Genomic DNA, 23,207 nt, shown 5'->3' on the forward strand with positions numbered 1-23,207 from the left:
CATCTAGTCAAGTGAGCTAAAAACAGGTTAAGACCATTAACTTTTAACAGGTAATTGGCAGACCAGATAGCATGTAATTTGCAACCTATTTGAAACTGCTCAGATTAGCACAATGCTCCACACCACTCCTGATTTCCATGGGCAACACAGTAACATTGTATTGACCCAAGCATACCCTATATTTACCCTTTCATCCCATTCCTAGCTTTACAGAAGCAGCAATAAGTATATTTATAGTAGAAAATACTAAGTTGATGGACAGTTCCCATCCGCCAGGCCTGTAAATGCAGGCAATTTACTAAACGTAGTGTTTCAAGGGCAAGACATTCACACTACTAACGATAGGGACGTTTTTTGTTATGGTCTTCCAGGATGTTTTAATGACAAAAGGCTCCTTCTAGTGTGCTATGGGAGCCCACCACTGTTCCATCTCACAGAAGGGAGATGTCCTGGGCTGTGAAAGCCTGCAACGAGCAAGAAGGACTAACTAGACAAGCCTTTCTGTGTCAATGCTCCTTATTGGCACGGATGTAAATAACACTACTGGATGGCTTTTCGGGATTACAGCAAGCACTGATGTTTTCCCGCAACTTCTGTAAAAAAAGCCACTGCTGTGTTGAGCATACAGAGTTCGGAGAGGTGACATGGGTGACAAGAGTCTTTTATAAAACAGGCTGAAAAAGATTTCATCTCCTTCTTCCTCATTTTGGCAAAGTCATTGGACAGCAGTGTAAGATAAACAACATCACATTGTGGGAAAAAGGTACATTTGATATCAGGCTCACTATTAAATATGTTGACCTTCTAGTAGTAACAGTAGAAACAGTCATTTCCTGATCTTAGGAGTTTATGCTTCTGTACCTCAGGCTCAAGGAAGAGGTTATTTGCAAGTGTAATTTGTTCTGTTTTGACCCATTCTTAGGGTCAAAAAATAACACTATACATTTACTTTAGGGGGTTTGGAACGCCACTTTACTACTACAGCAATTTAATACTGCCACAGGGAAATCAACCAATCACTGTACATTAGAAAAAATGCAGCATTGACCCCATTTAAAATGAACTGGTCAATTGAATTGAGATATTTGAAGATTAAGAATACTGAAATTTATTAACACTACTTAGATGCTATAAAGCTCTCTGCATATAATGCAGACTCTGCAAATAGGAAGAAAAAACATTTACTCTGCATGAAATATGTACTGGTGTTTTCAATCAAGTCTTCTCTATAGTTTCCAGGAATTTGAAAACTTAAATACAACTGGAAAGATCTCTGTTCTTAGTTGCAAATGCGCAAGAACTCACCTGATATCAATAGCTTAAAACTGTGGCCCATTGTGAAAGGCAAAGTACTGGGATTAATTAAAGTTTGTATCTTGGTGGGTTTGCTTTTAGCAAGAAAAGAAGGAAGAAGGCAGTGCAGCCTCCTTACCTAAGCTGTTCCATCAAGTTTTCATAACTGCAGCAGCAAATAAGTAAAACACAACATCACCTCTACTACTTCCTCCCTCTTCCATATTATGTCTGGACCTTATAAAAAAAAATCATCCTCAAGTCTTCACTCCCCAACAAGCCTATATCTGGCCCAGGCTCCATGTCCTAATCTCCAGTAACTATGGTACATAAAACATTCACAAACCTCTCGGCCCACCATACAGCCTTAGCACTCCCCAGATCAGACACAGCTTGCTCCTGCTTCTTTTACCTAGACTGGCCAAAAAAGCCAATGCACCTGCCTTAAATAGATTCCAGTAGTTTCAGCCCACAGGTTCGGTGAGATTTGATGAAATTGAGGGGAATCAAATTCACCTGTGTAACTCTCCATTTCTACCGGTGAGATGAAAGTAAAATGTGTAATGTGGTAATTGAGAGTATAGATGATCATAGCCACCTGAAGGTCAATGGCAGGCTGTTGCCTGAAGGACTGAAAATGTCTGATACATGCACACATATATACATAAGCATATTTATCTACATATCTATACACATACATATGTATATTGTATTATATATGTATGCATATAAACATATAGATGTAACAATTATGTTTATACATGTTTACAGGATCTTTTTCCAGCAGACTAGCTTTACAGTGGAAATAAAATGAACTGTTGTTGTTCCTTCTGATAATTTGATTAACTCATTGCTTAGAAATACTTCCTCTCCGCTTTGCTAAGGGCCATCCATTAGACTTAACGCTGATTCTAAGGCTTGTCATGTTCTTTATGGTTCTTTGCTTTCGAGTAATGTGTTAACAATAGACATTTAAAATCCCTGAATGTTAGATATAAATACCATATTGTAGCTGCATGAACCTGATTGAAAATGCATTATCCGGTAATGGTACACAGAGCCCATTTCGCATCTCTCGCATTCTCAGCCTTTCATTTGAGACCAGATCAGACCAAAAGCTGTGACCATTGAGTGCAGAACTAATAATCTGTGTAGAATGAGCTGTCATATCGATCCACTGCCTAGAGGATGGGTCCCACTACCACAAATGGCATATATAGCACTGTTGCATACAACACCTTGAGAATATAAGCCAGGACCCAGACTGCAATTATGGTTGGGTTGAATTACTGGGGCAGAATTGCTTGAAGTGCGACACGCTGTTTTGCAAAAGCAGTTTTTGTACTCAGAACTGTCGCTTCTGTTTACCCCCTCTACAATTGCCTCCAAGAATTTGGCTTTTGGACCAAAAAAGGCTGTCTTTGGCTGCATGTGAGGGAATGAAGCTTATAATGCCATCACCTAAGCACCTCCACGGGTGTGAGATACGGTGGTGTTGCCACAGAAGCACTGGTCAGTTCAAAGTAGCAGGCATCTGGAAGAGCAGCTTGAATTCACTTTTAAAAAGAGTCTGCACATGATACCGACCTTTGAACGATGAAGGACTGGAAAAGCTGCCACTGTCAATTTGGCACTTAGTTTCATGGTCTGCAGATTGTGACAATATCAAACGAGACTGCCTACTAGCAATTCATGGTGTGTAGACTGTACGTGACATTATAGAAGATCTATCTCTTGCTCTCTCTTGTGCTAGTTCCCTGGTTTAGTGACCTACTTCATTCTGACAGCTATTTCTATTGAGCAACAAAATTTAAATTTTCTCTTCCAAGTGACAATCATCAATATAAATATACAATGGTTATCAGACTGCTTATACACTTACCGTAAAAACACATGGGAACTGAACTGTATACTGAGCACTGCATGATCTGTATACAAAGCACTATGCCGTGTTTTTATTTGTTTGGTCTATTGAAAGTGCAGAAGAATATGAACTGAGTGCCTAATTAAAATGAAGTGTAACTCATAACAGTTTATTTGCACTGCAGTGTGTTTGCCATATTATTCATTACATTGCATTCAGGACCTTACCATTTAGTTACAGTACACTAGAACTGCCACTTAAAAAGAAGTGTAACACGTTCTTTCTTTTATTTGTGTCCAGAGTCTTAACCATCTGCTTTATGGGGCTTTGTCAGTGCACTACTAACTGCAATGAAGCTCTAATTGAACACGTGATTTAAGTAATAAAAAGGATCCATGCTTTTTAGCAGTGGGAAAAACTTCTAATAACCTTTCTGTACATAAAGTAGTGCTTGTTTTACCTTTTAATGAGTCCAAAAACAGGAAATAAAATGTAGCATAAACTTTGTTCAGCCTGAAATCAGTCTTGCAGAGGTTTAGACTGGGGTGATTTCAACTGGAGATGGAATTGCAGATTCATAGGATGTTTAAGTGTATACATATTACATTTGCAGTATTCAAATCGTCTCTCCTCTGTAGAGTATTTGGGTTTAGCCAAGAAAATTCCCATTCATCATGTCATACATCAATCTAGTAGCATAGAAATGGAGAAAAGTGATACGTAAGTACAGAGAGAATGATTCTGCTCTCTAGGAGACCATATTTCCTCTGGTTTCTTTTTGGAGGTGCTGAGTTTGTACCCACAAGACGACCCAAGGAAACAAAGCCAAGGTACAGAACTTACAAGGCACTTAATTATTGGCGTTATTTGAAGACAGACGCTAATGCCTCAAATCTGAACCCAAATGCTCAGAGAAGTCAGAGCGCAAATGTGCATCAATAAAAGCAAAGATACCGTAAAAAGTAATATTACCCTTGCAAAAATTTACATGTAGTTTTATTTATATGTGAATTACTGATTTGATGAAAATCAGCAAGCAACATGGCAAGATCTAAGCAGGTTAAATTTTGCTCTGTACATTCTTAAAGTTGCAGGGGCATATAAGACAGGGAAAAACTTCATTTTCAGTTGTATTTCAAGGATTATGCACTTGCATAAGAGAAAAATGCAGTCTATTTAGTGAAATATGGGTGATGCGCTGTTACGTAAATGAAAACTTCTACCCAGGCAAAAGTACACAACATTTTAATTGGCCATGCAGTGTGTACCTACATTTCACAGAGAATGAGCAAACAGATAGAGTATGGGATAACACGTCTGCTGCCTACAACACCAGCACAAGTCTGGGCGGGTTACATTGCAGTTCAGGGGTTAGCTTAGTCCACCACACCAGCACCAGCATCAATAAAGCAGCAAAGTTTTCACATTATTTACTCATTACTGCAGTAGAGTATACTTCTGTTTAAAGGTGACCTAATTGCACACTGCATGTATGTGGCAGGTACCGTCCTAGCGCCTAGGACATGGAGCAGCTATTTAATGTCGCTCAATGATTTTAGGTGATGATACTGCTTTCCAGTGCTGCACAACACAGGCAACTGATACGAAAGGACCAGAAATGCAGAGACCCAGAGCTTGCAGGAACACTCAGTGACCACGTATGGCCAAGGGCCAGAAAGGAGTGACAGGGCAAACGCATAGGAAAACTCACCTGGACGGTCTTTACACATGGGTCAAAGCAAGACTTCCCACGGTGACTGGTCAAACATTGGAACAGGCTGTCCAGGGGGGTGGTGGAGTCACCCTCGCTGGAAGTGTTCAAAAAACTTGTGGATGTAGCATTTCAGGACACGGTTTAGTGGGCATGGTGGTGTTGGGTTGGTGGTTGGCCTTGATGATCTTAAAGATCTTTTCCAACCTTGATGATTCTGTGGTTCTGTGACTGCATGCAGCCAAGGGTATGTGTCTTGCGATTTTCTCATCCCTTTGTATTGAGGGATCGCTTCACGTTAGTCCTGGATCTGACAGAAGGACTTCCAGAGTTCAGGTGGGAAGACGTTCTTTAAATCGACCCATATGTTTAAAAACAAAAAAACACCCTCCCCTCCAACAGCCTCTCATGAAATATGAGGGTGGCCAACATAAAACAACAGCTTTCTGGACTTTAATATGCTGCTGCTGTCCCTGTGGCATATTTTAGCTGTACAAGTAATACTCTTATCTTTCCTTACAGAAAAAGAAGACCACTTAGTTCTTTTTATAAACTTTTGAAATCCCTGCTATTACAAAACATTTTGGGAATCAATGGATGTTTTGCAAGGATAAAACTGGGCAAGAACTTGAAGATTTGGTTTACCAATCACAGAAAAATGCCAACTATTGTACTTTTTTTGTAGATCGTTTGTGGCAAAGAAGATTATCCTCTCCACATTCAGTTCGTACCGAGGTTGTCTCTCCGTGTGCATATGCAAAACCTTTGGTCTTGGATCACAACTTCTCTTAGGAATCAGCGTGACATCTCAGACACAGGCAGGCCCTCCCTAGCTGACAAAGCCCCTTCTATCTACCTTTTTAATGATATTTCTAGTCATTCTTCAATTTGTAGTACAAACCGAAGGCAAATGGCACCCATCCTCTGCAACCAGCTGCTTAAAGCCGTCCTCTTCACTGCCTGGTAGGCACAGACAGCTAGCCTTTGTTCAGCCCAAAGGTTTTATCCTTCTTCTAATTGCATCTGGTTATGACAAACTACTGAATGCAAAATTTGAGCCAGAAATGAGCACACTCCTAAACCAATATGAAAAGACAGCAAATCTGCATATTCTTTGAAGAAGAACTGTCTCAGAGAAAAAAAAGTAACAATCGCATGTGTAAAGAGTGTGCACAGTGCCCATACTGGCATGGTGAAGGTGTTCTAGTAAGGCTGGGGCTTATAGGGACTGTAATCAGATGTTAATTTTTAAAAATACATTTATAAAATATTTTTTTTAAATATTAATGTAAATACAAGGTGGTATTCAGAATGTCTCTGCCAAGCAATTCTATGTTGAATTTTTACAGCAGCATAAAAAATAAGAGAATTTTCCTCAAGTTAAATGCATCTTGTAAAGGAAATGATGTGCTACCTCATTCACTAAACATCAAACACATGTATTTTAGTTCAACATCAGAGGTTGTATAAGCAGTATGCAAAAACTGGGTCAAAATATTTGCTTAAAATGTTGCATATCTAAATAGGAAGGGGAATTGTTAATCCATGAAGAGCGTAGATCACTCTGTTGCAGCCAATTACTTTTTCCTAATTGTTTTCTAATTGTTTCCACCGGTACTAAGCATAAACTTCAGGCTTAAATAATTCTACTTTAACAGATCAGGTTAGTAAGTTCAGGGCATCTATCTAGTTTTTGAAATAACCTTTGAAAATTTGAAAAATCAAAGAAGTGCAGTCAAATTTTGGATATATCTGATTGGGCACTCATGCTTCTCTATTTCTTTAACGGAGCCCAGCCCATGCACTTTGCAGCTGCTAGGGAAGTCTGCTAGGGAAACTTATACTTCTCAGGTTTTTGGATCCCAATCCAATTTTTCACAAAATTTTTTTTTCCTACAACTCTTAAGTCTACAGAGGGAAAATTCTGTTGTAAACATGACCCAGATAACCACTTCAAGTCTGATAGTGATAAAAATTATCATACCGTTTTTGCAATCTGGTTTCCAAAGTTCTGCCTGTAATAGCTTCTTTTGTATTGTTTCATTTAAATATATCTTTTTAGAATATTTATGAATACTGTTCCCCCTCTGCAGAGTCCTTGCCCTTGAAAAATAAGCAGCCAGTGTAACTTAGGATATACCTCGGTATAAATTATTTATTGAAAGCATAAAGTATTGAAGAATATTGTCTTAAACTTTATTCTCTGACAATACAAAAAGAAAAAGAAAACAACTAATTAAAACATGAGCTTTGTATGAAATAGAAAGATATTTGGTTTCTCTGACTTATGGTATTGCAACCTTTGACAGGATATGTTTTTTTTACAAAAAGAGAAGAAGTTTGTCTTCTAGAGAAAAAACAACAGGGATGACTTACCCCTGAAGTAAATATCCAGCCTGTGAAACATAAATAACAAGACTAATGAAAGAGGAATAAAGATTAAACCAGATTAACAGAAAAGATGAAAGCATAAAAAGCATGAGTGTGCTGTGAAAACTCTCCTGGGCTAACTAGAAAAACTTGTCAGAGTGTGCACAGGGAGAAAAGAAATAAAACATTATAGATCAAACAAAAAGATCCTGAAAATTGGGTAATAATTTCAGGTATTTATGTGTACTAACTGGATAGCTACATATGTAAGAAGGACTGGCAGTAAAGCAAATGCTAATGATGAATAAGGCAGAATGATAAAAACCTAGAAATAAAATGCCATTTTGCACAAAGATTTTGGTACCAGCTGCTCCTACAAAATTCAAATACCCTTATCCAAGTTTTACATCACGTCTTGCTCCGCTAATATTTCTGTAATCTTAGGCATTGGTTGGATTTGTTGTGTGTTGGGTGCCAGGACAGGAACCCTCCACGCAAGTGGTGGGATTTAACTGGGACGGGACCGCAGGATGGTGCGTGCCGTGGGGTGGCCCACGTGCTTCAGAAACGATGCTGCCCCGCGCAAGCCAGCGTTGCAGGAAAAGGTCATTTCCGTTGTCGCTTGTGGGGCCAGCGGGATCTGTGTGTTTACCGGGGAATATTACAGCAGCGGCCTCTCCGCGTTTCAAGGCGCTGGGTAGAGCAGCTATTTTCTCTCCCTGGCTGGCTGCAAATCCAGCGCCCGAACAGCTGGATTTGCTCTGGACCAGTTTAGGGCAGGGGATGCGCAGGGTGAGCGCGGCGCGGGGACAGGCAAATATTTGGACCTGACGGTGACCACCGGCCTTTACTCAACGTGGAGGAAGGGGACTTGGAGGGAAGCCAACAATTCATCCCAAGTGCTTAACTTTGGAAAGCTAGAATGAAGGAAAAACCCCTGAATTGAGAATTTTTTAGGTCTTAAAAGATCCTTCAAAGCTGTGGCACCAGGGTCATTCCCTGCAGAGGAGGCCACGTCGTACGTACATACATGGGCAAAATGGAACTTTCTCTTTCTGGTTTCAAACTAATCCAGCGTTCAAAAATAAGTATAAAAACCCAAGGAAGGTCTCTCTCAGCCTGGCCACAGACCGCAGCACCCCTCCCTACCGGCACACAGCCGAGTCAGCGCCGAGGACACCGTCCTGGGGCTCTCCGGCGCGAGCCCTGCCTGCAGCCGCACCGCCCGAACCCCCGAAGCCTCCGAGCGAGCAACCACGCTGTGTCCGCGGCTGCCCCGACGGCGGCGGAGGTCTCGGCCCCTCGCTCTGGCCCTGCAGGGATGCTGGTGTCCTCCTCACAGCAAGCTGACATCCTCAGAAGTTGTCCGGGCTTGACTTTCAAGTTAATTTGATTATAGCCTATTTAATTATAGTGCATATTAATAGCATGTATTTCCTCAGACAAAATGTGCCCACGAGGGCACTCGGCGGCACCAGTGGCACCACCTGCCTCCCACATCTCCCAGAGGCTGCTTGATTGTCCAGCCTGGCTCCCATGAGGCTACATCAGCTGGAGGGAGGAAAACATCTGTACCTACAGCTCCATCCATCCCCCAGGTAAAGCAAACGAAGGGCAGAGGTAAGTGGGGCAGCTCTGCGGCAGATAATTTCTAATACCAAATACCACTGGGATGCAATCGTAAACCTTTTCAACTTTTGATAGAGCAGAACAAAGCAGAACCACTTCATTTGCAAATATATTTGAAATTATCTCCGTTCATGATTCCCCAGTTTCTGTGCCCGGGCCGCGGCGCTGCTTTCTGTGCTGGGCTTTGCAGATAGGACTTGAACTCAGATGGACTCTGGGCTCACAGTGGCACGTTGCGCTGGTAAAAAAACCTTAGTAAATGTCAATTCAGAATTAAACTGCACTCCAAATCTTTTCTAAAGCTACATTTAAAATGACTTTATTGCAAGATTAATATCTGAGATATACCAGAATTTTCTTCGATTATTGGAGTTCAGTAAGTCTGAAAACCTCAGAATGAGCTGTTTTCGCCTTCTTGGCCAGGCGGCTGAGATCCTCTGATTCCATCATATTTTTGCCTTTTTTTCTGTAGTTATGTTTTACTTGCTGTAAAACACCCTTTTTATTACAGAGCCATTCATCCTTCTACACACAACAGAGCTTAAGTGCCTGATCCTCTTAAATAAATGAAAGTATATCCACTGTGTTTTGATCCAGCCCTTAAAAAAGAAATAGCAAAGGATGACTGAGTCGTATTGATTTTGTTTCAGCCTCACCTAGCAAGTCCAAATTCATTAGAAAAACTCAAATTACAAAAAGGCAAATAACTTTGGGTATGGAAATGCTAGGCCATCCACCTGCAGTGTGACTTCTAACACCACACACTGCAGGGTTTCAACGTGTAAGGAACAGTCTCAAAAGCGGTGCTTGAAAGCGTTAGTTCTGTTAACCTTGAGACAGGTTGGATAAACAATCTCGGAAAAAGGTCGGATTTGAGAGAGCAGAACGGCTATCACCATCGGTGCGAGGAAACGTGGTGTGTAGAATATACCCAGCCCTGGTACCAGGCAGCTGTCACCCAAACACAGCTTTTAGAAACTTGCAGATCAAAGATGAGTACTTTGAATTCTCTGTAATAAGACAATCCAGCAATTACTACTCCACCTGAAGCTATTAAGAAATGTTGGGGTTTTGTTGAGGTTCCCTTTTTTTGCTGTTGTGGTTTGCTTAATTAGCTGATCGGTTACACTTGCATCTGCTGACGACGAGGGAGTGAGGCGGGCTGTGGACTTTTACTGTTATTAATTACTTCAAGTTCTGCCAAAAAGTGTTACTAAAAAAAAAAAAAAAAGGGCGAGCAGTTTCAGCTCTTTGAAGGTTGTTGGTCATGACTTACGCAGATTTTCTCATGACCTGCTTCTGTTGTAGTTTTTGGCTAGTACATACAGCGCTGAGCCGCAGCTGAAGAGACATGCCCTCCGTCTCCAGCGGCTAACATGGAGCAGCTCCGTTTCCCACTAGGGATCTGCGTCTGTGATTCCCTCTGAGATCCACTAGTGCGGATCCACTGCTCGTAACAGGTAACAGCAATAATAATCATGTATTTGTCATTCCTAACATGAACAGAGCCAAACCTGCCAGCTTAGTCGTGCTGGAGATGCCTGGTTTTCACTGAGCTGGTGGCCAAGAAAGGTTCTTCTCAGCGTGGGTAAAGATGGGCGGAACTTCTGCTTGGCTGTTGTTCCTGCACTGCTGCTCCTTTGACCATTTTGATGATCTTTTTATAAAATCTCACTTGTCAAAATGATGCTCAAGCTTCTGTGCTCCATCTATGGCTGTTTCGGTACGCTGCTGCTCAGGCTTACAAAACTTACTCCATCAGCCTGTCCATCTGAGTCAGGGCTTTCCACAACGACCTTTGACAAACAGGTTTTCCACAAAAGCCATTAAGATTTATTTAAATGCCTCCTGTGTATTTTGCAGAGAAAAAAAAGAAAAGTAAAAAAATAAAAGACTTTGAAGCAGTGTCAGACTTCAGACCTGGAGCCATTCCTATTGCCGCAGCAAATTTAGACTGCATTTTGCTTAACTCACGGATTTCACAGGCTAAAACACCGTTGGAAGCACCACTTCTAAATAAGCAGAGATAAGCCTGCATTCTATACGGGCTTTAAAGTACTCCTCCTATGGAAAGAAAAAAGGTAACATCCAGCAAGTACTAATTCAGACCCTATGGTTAAAGAAAATATTTTGGCATTTAATAGTTACAATGTTACCTCAAGAATCATAATAAATAATACAATAAGTAATATACTGAATATTTTTTATTTTTTAATTATACATTCTCAGACATATAAATATGTAAAGTGGGAGATGATCATATTCTCTTCTCTAATGGGTGAGAAACATGCAAAAATGCTAAATAAATGAGTATGGAAAGGCAAGCCTGGCTGCAGGAATTAAAAGAAATCCAAATTTTATGCACTGGGATGTTCAAGAGAGTTATTTAAAATTCATGCCTAGTTAATAATAAATACATTTCACAATTAATATTGGAGGTCAGTTGAAAAACCTAAATCTGAGGACAAAAATCATACTGTGTAAACTCAAATCATCACAAAGGAGTGTATCAGATGATGAAGGGAGAACCTGGTAGAAGTCAGAGCCATTGAGTTGCCGTGTGATGCTTTGGGCAAAGGAGTAGTAAATGAAACACAGTGAGAGATACCTTTCCTTTAAAGACTGCTAAAGTCCTGATTGCCCTTGAAGCCAGTGGAAAAACAATATGCCTCTGGTTTGCTCCGATTTCACCAGATAAGAATAAAAAGGGTCTGCTCTCCCTTTGGTCTTCTGTGGGTTTACTCCTGGTGACATCAGGAGGGCTTTCTCAGGTTTATATCAATATGAAATCAAACTCCCTCCTGGTCTATCAGGGCATCCAATTAGACATTTCAATATCTGGGTTTTTAAATTGTTCAAACGGAAGTGGTATAAAAATATCCTCTACAATCTAAGAACACTAAAAATCTCTTCAGGGTCCATAATCCCCACCACAGTGTACCACTATTGCATGAAAATGTCAGCATAAATTATGAAACACATTGATATTAAACAATTATATCAGACCATCAGACGAGATATAAACAATTATATCAAAACCTCTTTTTCTAATATCTGATATTTAACAAAATGTCGTCATTATTTTCTCAACACCTTGAAAGATATGGGTATTAGAATGTGAAGATAATCATTAAAGCAGCTTGTCCAAAACGTAGGATAGATCCTCGGTTATAATTATTGCCTCTGTTGACCCTAACTGAGGAAGAGAATTTAAACATACAGTAAAATATAGTTCTTTCTTTTAAAAGGATCTCAGGAAAATGAGAGGAGAAAATAGAAAAAGAACGAAAGAAAGTAAATATTGCCTACAACTTCTAGCTTGGAATAAAAAGAGAGAGTTTAAGGCCTGGTTCACAAGGTATTTTAAAGTGTATGTGATTTAAACATGGAGTAATTCCATCTAGTTTATTTAACCAGTTTTAGTCCTTCGCCAAACCACAGCCAGACAGAGCTGGAGCTGCATCCAGCTGTGCTGGTCTCCACTTTGTGATCCCAGGACCACTAATCCTCCCAGGCGCATTTCGGAAGCGTCTAAGAGCTTGGTGCGTGTCAGGAACTCCTGCGTGTTGCAGCCACCATCGGTACAGCGACACACAACTGTACCTAAGGCTCAATTTCTGTACCAAACTGCCTTGGGAAAAAAATTATCTCAAATACGAAACCACCACAAGGAAATGGTTTTATGTTCTGTATTTCTGCAATTGTTTTTGATCTTCCATGATCTGCTCCTGGGTAGAGAGGAGACACGGATTTCTCCCCTGTTGTTTAGATGCAGAGGAGAAGCTTTCTAAGTGAATTACCCACTTTAACTTTCTGTTCTTTGGGGGAAACCCTCTGTGAGATAGAGACATGAGAAGAAGCGGACGTGAAGCCAGCAGCCCCAGTGAGGCCGGTCCCATCCTTTCCCCCAGCGCGCCCACACAGTAGGATGGAGGTGCCGCTGCCCCTCAGAGGTCTCCAGCAGCACTGGCTGAGCCTTCCCTTAGAGTCTCATCAACTGCTTTCTTTACTGGAATCATCTAAAGGTATCTCTCTTCTTTCCTTTCACAGATCTCAAGGGTGAGTGAGCAGAGGAGCTACCAGTAGAAGTGGAGAAGGAGCAGAAGAGGTTTTGGAGTGATGCTCCCCCCGAGCCCCACGGACCAGCTGGAACACCCTCCCTGCCCACTGCGTCCCTCCTGTCTTGGGAGACATTAGTCCTAGCAGCACTGATTGCTTTCAACCCATTAGAGCCGAGACAACCAGCTCAAAATTTTTAATTTTTAGGCATAAGTTAAATTCCACTCCAAGAAATCCCATTTACAATTCTGTACTTTTTATCTTAAGCACTGTAGCAAACTGCATTGTTGTCCAGACATGAGGTAAATTTTAATGCCAGAATTAACGCCAAGTCACTCAATACATCTTTAAAATTAACTCATTATCATAACACTGGAAAATAGAACATTGATCCACTCACACAGCAATCCAAAGGGTCCAATTTTATGGTCTTCTTCAGACAATTTACTGAAAGTTGTCACTATAAATTTATAAAACAAAGCACCCCAGAATGCTTGAATGTACAGAAGAGAGGGGATAAAATGAATTACGGTAAAAACATATGCAGTTTAAGCACACAAATTATTACGAAAGGCTTCTTTACTCAAATATAAAGTTCTACATCTTCCTTCATATTATGTTCGTGCATTTATGCATTCTATAGAGAGAAATGTTTTTTTTTTACTCTAAATATGCACCCATTAAAAATCCATATTTAATCTTCTCCCTAGTTTTTGAGGAAGAAGGGTGTGCACTGTAATATACGTATGCACAGTACAGGTCCTGAAGCGAGCATTATTTTCTTCACCTTTTTAATCATCTTGAAGTAAGTATTATTTTCTCCATTGATTTGATCCCAATGAGGCTGCACTGTTTTCACTTGCAGTTTACTAAACATATCCATCCAGCAGCACAATATCAGGTATTCATAAATGATAATTTTTCAGATAACTAATTGACAGAAATCAGCCCCCAGAGGAGTCTTCTTGTAGATTCAACAGCTCTTTTCAATGAAGGACTCTCTAATTCGAAGCTAAAATCCACTTGAGCTATGAACCAAGACCTGAAGGTCAACAAATGTAAGCTTAATCTGACCAACATGGAAACAGATTTCATCGTAAAAGCTTCTTTATTGAATAACGTGCTTCACAGCTCTGCTTGGCAAGGACGGCTTTACACACGACGAGCAAAGGACCTACATTACCGAAACCCAAGCAAGATCCACCACATAATTCAAACGCAGCCAAACTCTGGAAGGAGAAGAGGGTTTGTGTGGTTCAAATGAGAGCCGTAAGTCAATGAGAGCTGAAAGGAGTTCTCCCTCCACTGTCAATGGGCAGCCACGGGCTGCGCTGGCCACAGCTCCCCGTGCGCTCAGCAGAGGTAAAGCCCTGGAGAAGCCCTGGAGAACACTCCACTGGAAATGCCAGAAACAGCTGCTTGAGCTAGATGTCTGCTGGAAGGGACACCAGAAGTGCAGATGGTAGGAAAACTGTAAGATATGTACTCTTTTGTATTAATTGGTTTTTGCATCCCAAGGTGGGGGTAAAAAAATTTACATTGCTCTGTCATTACATTGAACAAATTCCAGTCCACTAATTTGCATTGATAGTTTTGACACACTGAATTTTTAGATTTATTTTCTTTGTTTCCTTCTATACACCACACATTTCAAAACGAAGACTTAGAATGAAAAATGATTTGTTTTTCAAAGGTATTATTGGGATCTGAAACGTCTAAATTTCTAGGGACGGAGACCCTACCAGAGTCCCTTGCAAATTGTCATAAAGATTAATTGTAACTCTTAAAATGTTTAGCTTCAACTTCCAGCTATTTTAGCTAGTTACACATTGGCTAGACTGACAGTCTGTTATTTAGAAATTCCCATCTCCAGATAGATGCTCGCAGACTCTAAGTCTAGCTCTTGATCTTTGCTTTACTAAGGAAAAAACAGCTCAATTAGCTCTCTGTCTCTGCACTTGAGGGCATGTTTCCAGTCCTTTCATCGTTCAGTGGTACATTTCTGATCCCATTCCAATTTATCAGCATCCTTCTTGGACAGTAGCCAACAGACAGGGACATAGCACTGAAATAGTAGAATAATCTGGTAGTAATTAAAATGCCTCTTTCTGCTTTATCTGGAGAACCCAGTATCTGTTTTGGCTGCAGGATCTTTAAGAGACCATGTGTTCAGCGTTATCTGTTGTGATCGCAACATATTTTTTGGTGATTGCTTCCAAGAGAGACTCTCCAGGTGACTTATGCTGAAGTTAAGTAAACTTCAACATTAACTTATGGCCCAGTCAATGAGTTAATGAGTTAAGTTAAACTGGAAGGAGAAGGAGGATGAGCCGGTGATGAAGGAGCCCCGCACAGCCGTGAGGGTGTAAGCCTCAAACCCGAAAGATGTGGATCCAGCTCCCTACTTCCCACACATTCATTTTGTGACCTTGAACAAGTCAGGTTAGCTTCTTGTTTTGTGCTTCTCTACCCACGTAATCCCAATGATAAAATTTTTCGTAGCACTGGGGGAGTTGGGAGGATAAATAGATTAGAAAGATGAGCCAGATCATAGCTTTATTTCCATTTACAATGTATAAATGTATATGAACACACTTTCACTCTTCTGGCCAAGCATAAAATGAAACATTTAGAAGGTAAGATCCAAAGAATTTCATTAAGAATCCATCGCAAATTGCAAATGACACCTCATGTATTGGAATGTGAATTGTGAGCTGGGTGTTGCAGAAGTGTAAAATTATTCCATAAATTATCTATGACAAAGTCAAAAAATGTATCAGTCAAAAAATGTAACAGTAAAGCCATAGTTTATTTTTAGTTCCTCAAACTGTGCACAGCAACATGGATAATACAGAAATAATTACTCCACTCCAACATGGTGAAATAAACCCAGAGAGACTAGATTAAACATAAAAAATAACATGAGTTTCATTTGTGAAATTGTGACATTTTTGTCTGATGATGTCTTGGAAAACATATTACTTAATGTTATATTAATCGGCCTTCTTTATCATGAAGAGAGATTATGTGATTCTATCTCATATATTTTCACATTTTAATATTCATCTGAAGATTTCCCTCATATTTCAAGGGATAGGATAGATGCATGTACCTCATCTATCCTTCATAAAATTTGGGACAGAGTTGACTCTGCTGAATTTTATGCTCAGTTGAAGTTCAGCTTAAGCACCCAGGAAGTAGGTTAGAGGGAAAGGTGGGTGATTAGGAAGCATAGTTGTTCTTTCCCTTTGCCCCAGTCCTTTGCTAGATGTAGGATGAACCTCCCACAGATGCAACTTGGGCTTCCAGCTCTGATTTGTGTTCGTTCAAAGGGTTGCTCTGCTGCCTCCCTGGGCACAGTCCCTTGCTGGCCCAGGTACACCATCACTGGCTGCCAAGAGGCGTCTTTGGCTGGCATGATGCATCTGCCTGACGCGTTGTTGGAAACGGGGCTTGCAACTTGCAAAGGCAACAGCAGAACAGGCGGGAGAAAACCTAGTCCTGAGGAGATGCTACTGGGTGCCTCTATGCCTGTAGACACATTTCCATTGTCTTTAAATTGTCATGATTCTTTTGTTAAGTAATTAGCCAACTGAGCATGAAATCCGTGGTTTGAAGTTCTTTGAAGGTGTATTTAAACAGGAATATAGTACTATGCCATTATTAAACCAATTAAATGAGGCAATTAATGGGTTTAAAATACTAAGGGATTCAATGTATTAATTAATATGGACCCATCTGCATAGACTCCCCTGGGAAATGAATGAGGAGTGTGATCTTCCAAAAAGAGTTGTAGTTGAATGGGTCATTCTTATTTATTCAAAATAATCCAAGGTGCCATGACTTCATAGCAGGTCACAAAGGGTTTGATGAAATTAGTGTCAAATACCACCTAAATACTTACATACTTGGAAATCTTCACCAATACGTGGGAACATTAGCTGAATTAACAGCACAAGGAATAGGCTGAATGTCATCCTACATTTAAAATTTCATGTTCTACTAGCTCTGAATCACTACACTAGTGTTAATTAAAAGTATTTGTGTGTTTGCATTTATTCATCTCCAATTTTCTTCAATCCTGAGGAATGAGAGTATGACATTTTTCCACATTAAGATAAACTGAGTATCTTAGTCAAGTACTACAATTTTTGCACTTCACTGTTTATAATATTAATACCTATGCTTTAAGAAGTGTACTATTGAACTGTCAAGGATGATTTGTTACCAGGTGTTAGCATAATTTGCCAGCTGTCATATTTTAATCATTTTTATTTGCCTAAAATCTGACACTTAACTTTAGTGGTAAATCAAGACATATAGCAGAACTTATTTGATGATACAGTAGCTAAGGGGAAAAAAAGTCTGTGCATCCTACAACTGATACTTGTATTTTCAGATAGAGAATAGATTCTGAAGTCCATTTTCATTCATAAATCACATCGAATTGCTACTGTTCTCCACAAAAGCTTTTTTCATTTAATTAGCTCAAGCAGATGCTGCAGGCTCTCACTCAAATGTATGTTTACTCATGTGAGTACCTCCAGCAAAATTCTTCAAATGCCTTTGTTGAGTAAAAGATACTCATATGAATAAGAACACACAGAAGAGATGTGAATTAAGACCTTCTGGACACTTAACATTGTTCATAAACGCAGAGAATTACGTTACTCTGTCGTTTTAAGCTTATATTTGGGGGTCTGGGATGGTTAAGTGCCTGCAAGATTATAGTATGAAGCCATAACTAACTTATTAATATAGAAGCTTGTTAGATGAGCTTGATTTTTTTAATTAGTATTTAGATTTACTTGCACTTCAGATAAAAAATTAGTGTATGAAAGAGTGCAATAGACATATTTTGATATTAGCAAAACACTTGCTTTTTTACATGAAACATCATATTTTGAGCATTCACTATAGTTGTTTTAGATCGAAATATTATCTTCTGTAGTGTGGATTAAAAGGTGATTGGTTATATGCAATGGTAAAAAACTATTTATTAAGTTGCAAAGAGTTTTATGAGCTTCACCAGCAACTCATGAAATCTGATTTTATTACCTAACATTTTCAACCTAAAAAACCTGAGAATCAATAATATGAAAATGCAGATGTGTTTTTGTAGCAAAAAATGGCTGTAAAATTTAGGGCTGCAAATGGAGAAACATCACAAAAGTAGTAAGAATTTCTCTCTGGCATGATTTAATTTAGAATATAGTAAAAAAAAAAATATCTAGACTCATTAAGATACACCGATTCATGAAAAAAGGTGGAATTACGTGCAGATAGAGAAAAATAGAAAAACATGTGGATAGCTAGAGAATAGGGAACAGAAAGGAGACATCATCATCGGAGAGTAATAAATTCAGTGAAAAGGGGAAATTAGAAAGGTGTATGATAATATGGGAAAACATCCACAGGGTGAGATAGCAGTTGGTAGGACTGCATCTTTTGGGACTTTTTAACCCAGTGGCATTGAGTTTGGATCACGGTCTCAGTTTTTTGTATTTGTTTGCACATGGGTCAACACAACGAGCTTTTCAATATGACTGGAATCCTTGGCTGTAACTGTATTAAAGTGGTACTGCAACTACAGTAATTAATGTTGATTCATAAAGTTTTAGCTCTGCTGGCAGGACAGGCTGGGAGAGCTGGGGGGGTTCAGCCTGGAGCAGAGAAGGCTCCGGGGAGACCTTCCTGCAGCTGCCAGGGCTGAGAGGGGCTGAGGAGAAAGATGGGGACAGACTTTTTAGCAGGTTAGGACAAGGGGTTGCGATAGGACAAGGGGTAATGGTTTTAAACTAAAAGAGGGCAGATTTCAACTAGCTATAAGGAAGAAATTTTTGACAATGAAACCCTGGCCCAGGTTGCCCAGAGAGGTGGTGGATGCCCCATCCCTGGAGACATCCCAGGTCAGGCTGGACGGGGCTCTGAGTAACCTGCTCTGGTTGAAGATGTCCCTGCTCACTGCAGGGGGGTTGGACTAGATGAGCTTCAAAGGTCCCTTCCAACCCAAAGATTCTATGATTCTATGATTCTATGATCTCTTCTAAACATCATTATTGCCCCTAACCTTCCCCTAAAATAATCCCTGTAGTTCATATTGCTGGTCAAAGAGGAATTTCAAAAAGGCATCTGAAAGCATCAGCAGATAGTGAAGGACAATCCTCCCCGTTTGTCCCATAAAGGGAAGAGCTTTCATTCTTAAAAGTATTTGTCTTATTTCTTATTTTAATATAACTGGCTTCAGCTTGCACTTCTTTTCCATTAAAGAACTTTTCAGTATCCAGTACAATTCTCCCTTGTGAGGGCTGCCTGGCAGATGAGGGTTGCTCAGGCATCATCTCTGAGAGCAGGGTTGTCCCCTGCGATGGGGAACAGGTCCTAGTAGGTTCTGCCTGAGCCACCCATGAAGTGACGTAGGTGCTTCAACAAGAAGCCCTTTTAATGGAGTCTGTTTTTAACAGGAAACAAAACAAATCAAACCCTTGATTTCCCATGGGGAGATGTTTTCCTCCTCTCAGGAATTTGTGGGGTCTTTCCAAATTATTTTCAGCAGCACTGGTATTTCTCATGAGAGCCCAGCATGGATTTCCATCCCACGCGCACCCCTGCCGGTGTCTGTCCGGCACGTGCAATCCTTTTTGCTGGTGTATCCTCTTGGAGCTGTTGTTCCTTTGCTGTGTGGAAAGCTACATCATTTTCATTGGGATAACTTCCAAGGTACCAACCTAAATTTAGCATATGTGGCCTCATTCTTGATTTCTAAACATATCTTTGAATCTGACTGTATTAAATATTCTTGTTTGGAAGAAAGAAGGTTAGTGAGGGATCCAGAATGCTCTTTATTATTTCCCTGCTCTCATAATTATTTACCTTCATATCAATCTTCATGTCATCTGAAACTTTTACAAGCCAATCATTACTGAAAATGATTAATAGCAGTAAGCAGATACCAGCAGAATACCAGCACTGCACTTAATTATGATTTCCCTCTGATGACTATGTTTCAGATCCATTAGCTTGCCCATATTTAATAGATTTAACCTGTGTTTTATTGCTATTGAATAATTCTCATTTTTAATCAAAATGTTCCCAAGACTGAGTCAAATACCACACAAAAGTCAGAGTGTGTGAGAGCTGCACAGCAACTATGTTTGTAATGTTATCAGAGAAACAAAATCAGGTTTGTTTGTTTGGCATGACCTGTGTCATAAAATCATGTGGAATGACAATCATATTATCATCTTCAATTCTTCATGACTTGAGTCTTTTATTGGCTTTCATCGCATTATTTGCCCAGGACTGAGGTCAGGCTAAGTGACTTAGAGGTATCAAGGTTGTCCTGACTGCGTATCTGGAGTACCGACACAACATTAATACTCTTCTACTCTGTTAGAATTTGTCTAGTATTCTATGATGTATTGAAAATAAATGTTCTGCTAAGATAACCTCAGCTGGCTACAAAGGTCACCCTCTGTAGAAGATATCAGGGTTGTCAATTTTAGAAAATTTATGTGTGTTGTTTAATGTCCTCATTGGTTACTAGATGACTCCTAAATACTTCATCCTCACATTTTTTTTGGAAGTAGGAAACATGAATGTTTATGGGGCAGTTCTCCTTTCTCTGCATCATTATTAACAACCTTATCACCACTATTGTAAAGTAATAAACCGCCAGGATTTATTTTGTACAAAAAAACCTGTAACTGCATCTTATTTTCCTCAGTTGTTGTGAGTGAATTTATCCTGAGAATTTTAGCTTTTCTTTTCAACTCCCTGTACTTCTAAAGTCCTTCCACCTTCTGATGTTTATATACTGACTTTTTCACATTTAATATCTGATTTCATTTTATAACTTCCACAGAAGGTATTTTTTTGCCCTGATTAACAAATCAGCTTACTGACTTCTTGAAAAATGCTACTTATCACTTGAATTTTTTATCTAGACATTCTACAATTTTTCTCTTCTCTCATCCCTAAGGTAATTTTCCTGGCTCTCTGGGACCTATTACAATCATCTCTTGACTCACTCGGACCGCAGGTTTGGACCATCTGATATGATCACCTTGCACTGTGCAACATCAGGTTTGTTATACAATGAGGACGTTAAACCTGTATGGCAGAAAAAGAAAATATCAAAGAATATGTCCAAGGAGAGGAATTTTATAGTTGTTATAATAAAACATCGCTTTAAGAACATAAATTCGGGGATTTACACTCATCAGTTAAATATTCTTTAAAACCAGCAAGCCCTGACTGCAACTGTGGTCTCTCATCATCTTCTCAAAGCTGTATGGCTTTTCATGGACAACAGCGGCGCTCGCACCCTCAGCAAACCTATTGGTAGGGTCTGACTTTCTTTGACTTGTTAGCTGCTTGGAAACCCGAACAATGAAGACTTGGGAAAAGTACTTGTGAGTGAGTTAGAAGCCAGGAATCATTAACTAAAAGTTTTCAGTAGATAATATTAAGTAGAAAATACAGCCAAAAAAACTGTCATGTTTTAGGCCAGTTCATGCAAAGAATGAAAGACAAGATTTCATCTGACAAATTGTTTGTTGTGACTGCTTTTCCAGCTCTACTCCTAAGTGGCAATATAAAAAATTGGTTCCTTTAACATTTTCTCAGATTGTGACAATGTCAGATATGTTGGAGTAATTTCATGGCTTATTATTTCTATTGGTGCAATGATATCCCATCCTAATGATCTTTCCATTTGAGCATTATTGCATTTTGAAGAACTTGCAAAATCTGACATATCTCACCTTGAGAGGAAGAGCTGAAAAAGCAAACAGTGTGCGGAGGCTGGAGAAGACTAAAGGGCGACGCCGAAGCAGGCTTTGTATCAGGGGAAGGATTGATGTCTTCTCCATGTCTACCAGCAATAGCATGTGGAATAATCAGCTTAAACTGAAAGGCAGATTTGGGTAAGACAGAAGGAAAATTTTTCTCAGGGTAAGACCAGTTAACCATGGGAGGAGCGTATGGAGCTTTTGAAACCTTCGTAACTGGAGGCTCTTAGAACCAATTGTACAACAAAAGCCCTGAGCAGTGGTGAGGCAGGGAAAAGTGAAGAAATTAGGTGACCTCTGAAGATGAACCCAAAGTCCCTTTCAGACCAATTTTCTGTGATTTCATGTTGCATCTTGAAAAGGTTGTTTTTCTAAATCAAAAGCTCTGGGAAACCAAACAGGGAAAATTACTTGAAGGCTCAGGGGCATTTATTGCCAGCTACAAAAAATGACATGTCATAAAAAGTTAGTGAATATATTAAATATGTCATTATATTTATTACAACAATTAAAAAAGCAAAAGCTTAATAACTAATGAACCTGGCGAGAACTTAACTTTCAAATAAATTTGGTGATAAAAAATTATTTTTGACAACAGCATTTATCTTGGGCTACCTAGTACTGTTGTGGCTATTTGTTGTACTTAATAAACAATGATAAATATACCTTCTTGCAGGAGAGTAGCTTAAATGTGTGTTGTGCAATCTTCTTGAGAAATTGTAGCCAAGACTAATTAAATGATTCTAATTAAAAATGTGTAGATAGGAAGGAAATTAATGGCTTCATTTGTACTATTTGTTTATTTCATTGTCAAGTGTACTGGATATAATTGCAGTGCAAAGAAGAAATCATCAAAATTATTTTTTACTCTGTTGATTCCCTGTTCCATCAATTTATTGCAGAGGCTTCATTTTCTCTATCTTTAGAGAGAAACAATGCTGACAAAATGTGAAACCTCAACAAAGTTATTTTCTTGTTTGGAGCTGTTAGATGGAGAATATATTTATTGAACAAAATAAAGGTTAAGCTTCAATTAAGCATTCTAAATATATTTAGCGAGCTATTGAAAAGCCATAATGTCTCAGCCCACATGGTTCACCAAAAGCTATGAACAAAATAAATTATAATAGAAGCAGGAGGAGTACTCAGATGCCTCTAATATGTGACTTACAAAGGAATGCGGTATTACTCCTACTGTCTATTATGTACAAACTGTATCAGAAAAAGTAAAAAAAGTATCCTTATTAATACTTTTTTTTTTTTTTAAACTGCAAACAGACTCTCACGTACAAAAGCAGAACACCACCTCATTTTTTTCCAAGGTAAGGTTTACCTTTCGCTTGTGCAGCTGGGACGCCTCAGATCCAGGGAGCGTTGAATCGCATTATACGCGGTCTCCAGCTCACACTAACTGCTTCACATGTTTGTGTGCCTGGAAAAATTTCAGCTGAGATGCACGCAGGTAAGCTGTGGTTCTCCAAGAAGCTTG

Source organism: Phaethon aethereus, assembly GCF_964289735.1.
Source record: "Phaethon aethereus genome assembly, chromosome: 11".
Classification (NCBI taxonomy): domain Eukaryota; kingdom Metazoa; phylum Chordata; class Aves; order Phaethontiformes; family Phaethontidae; genus Phaethon; species Phaethon aethereus.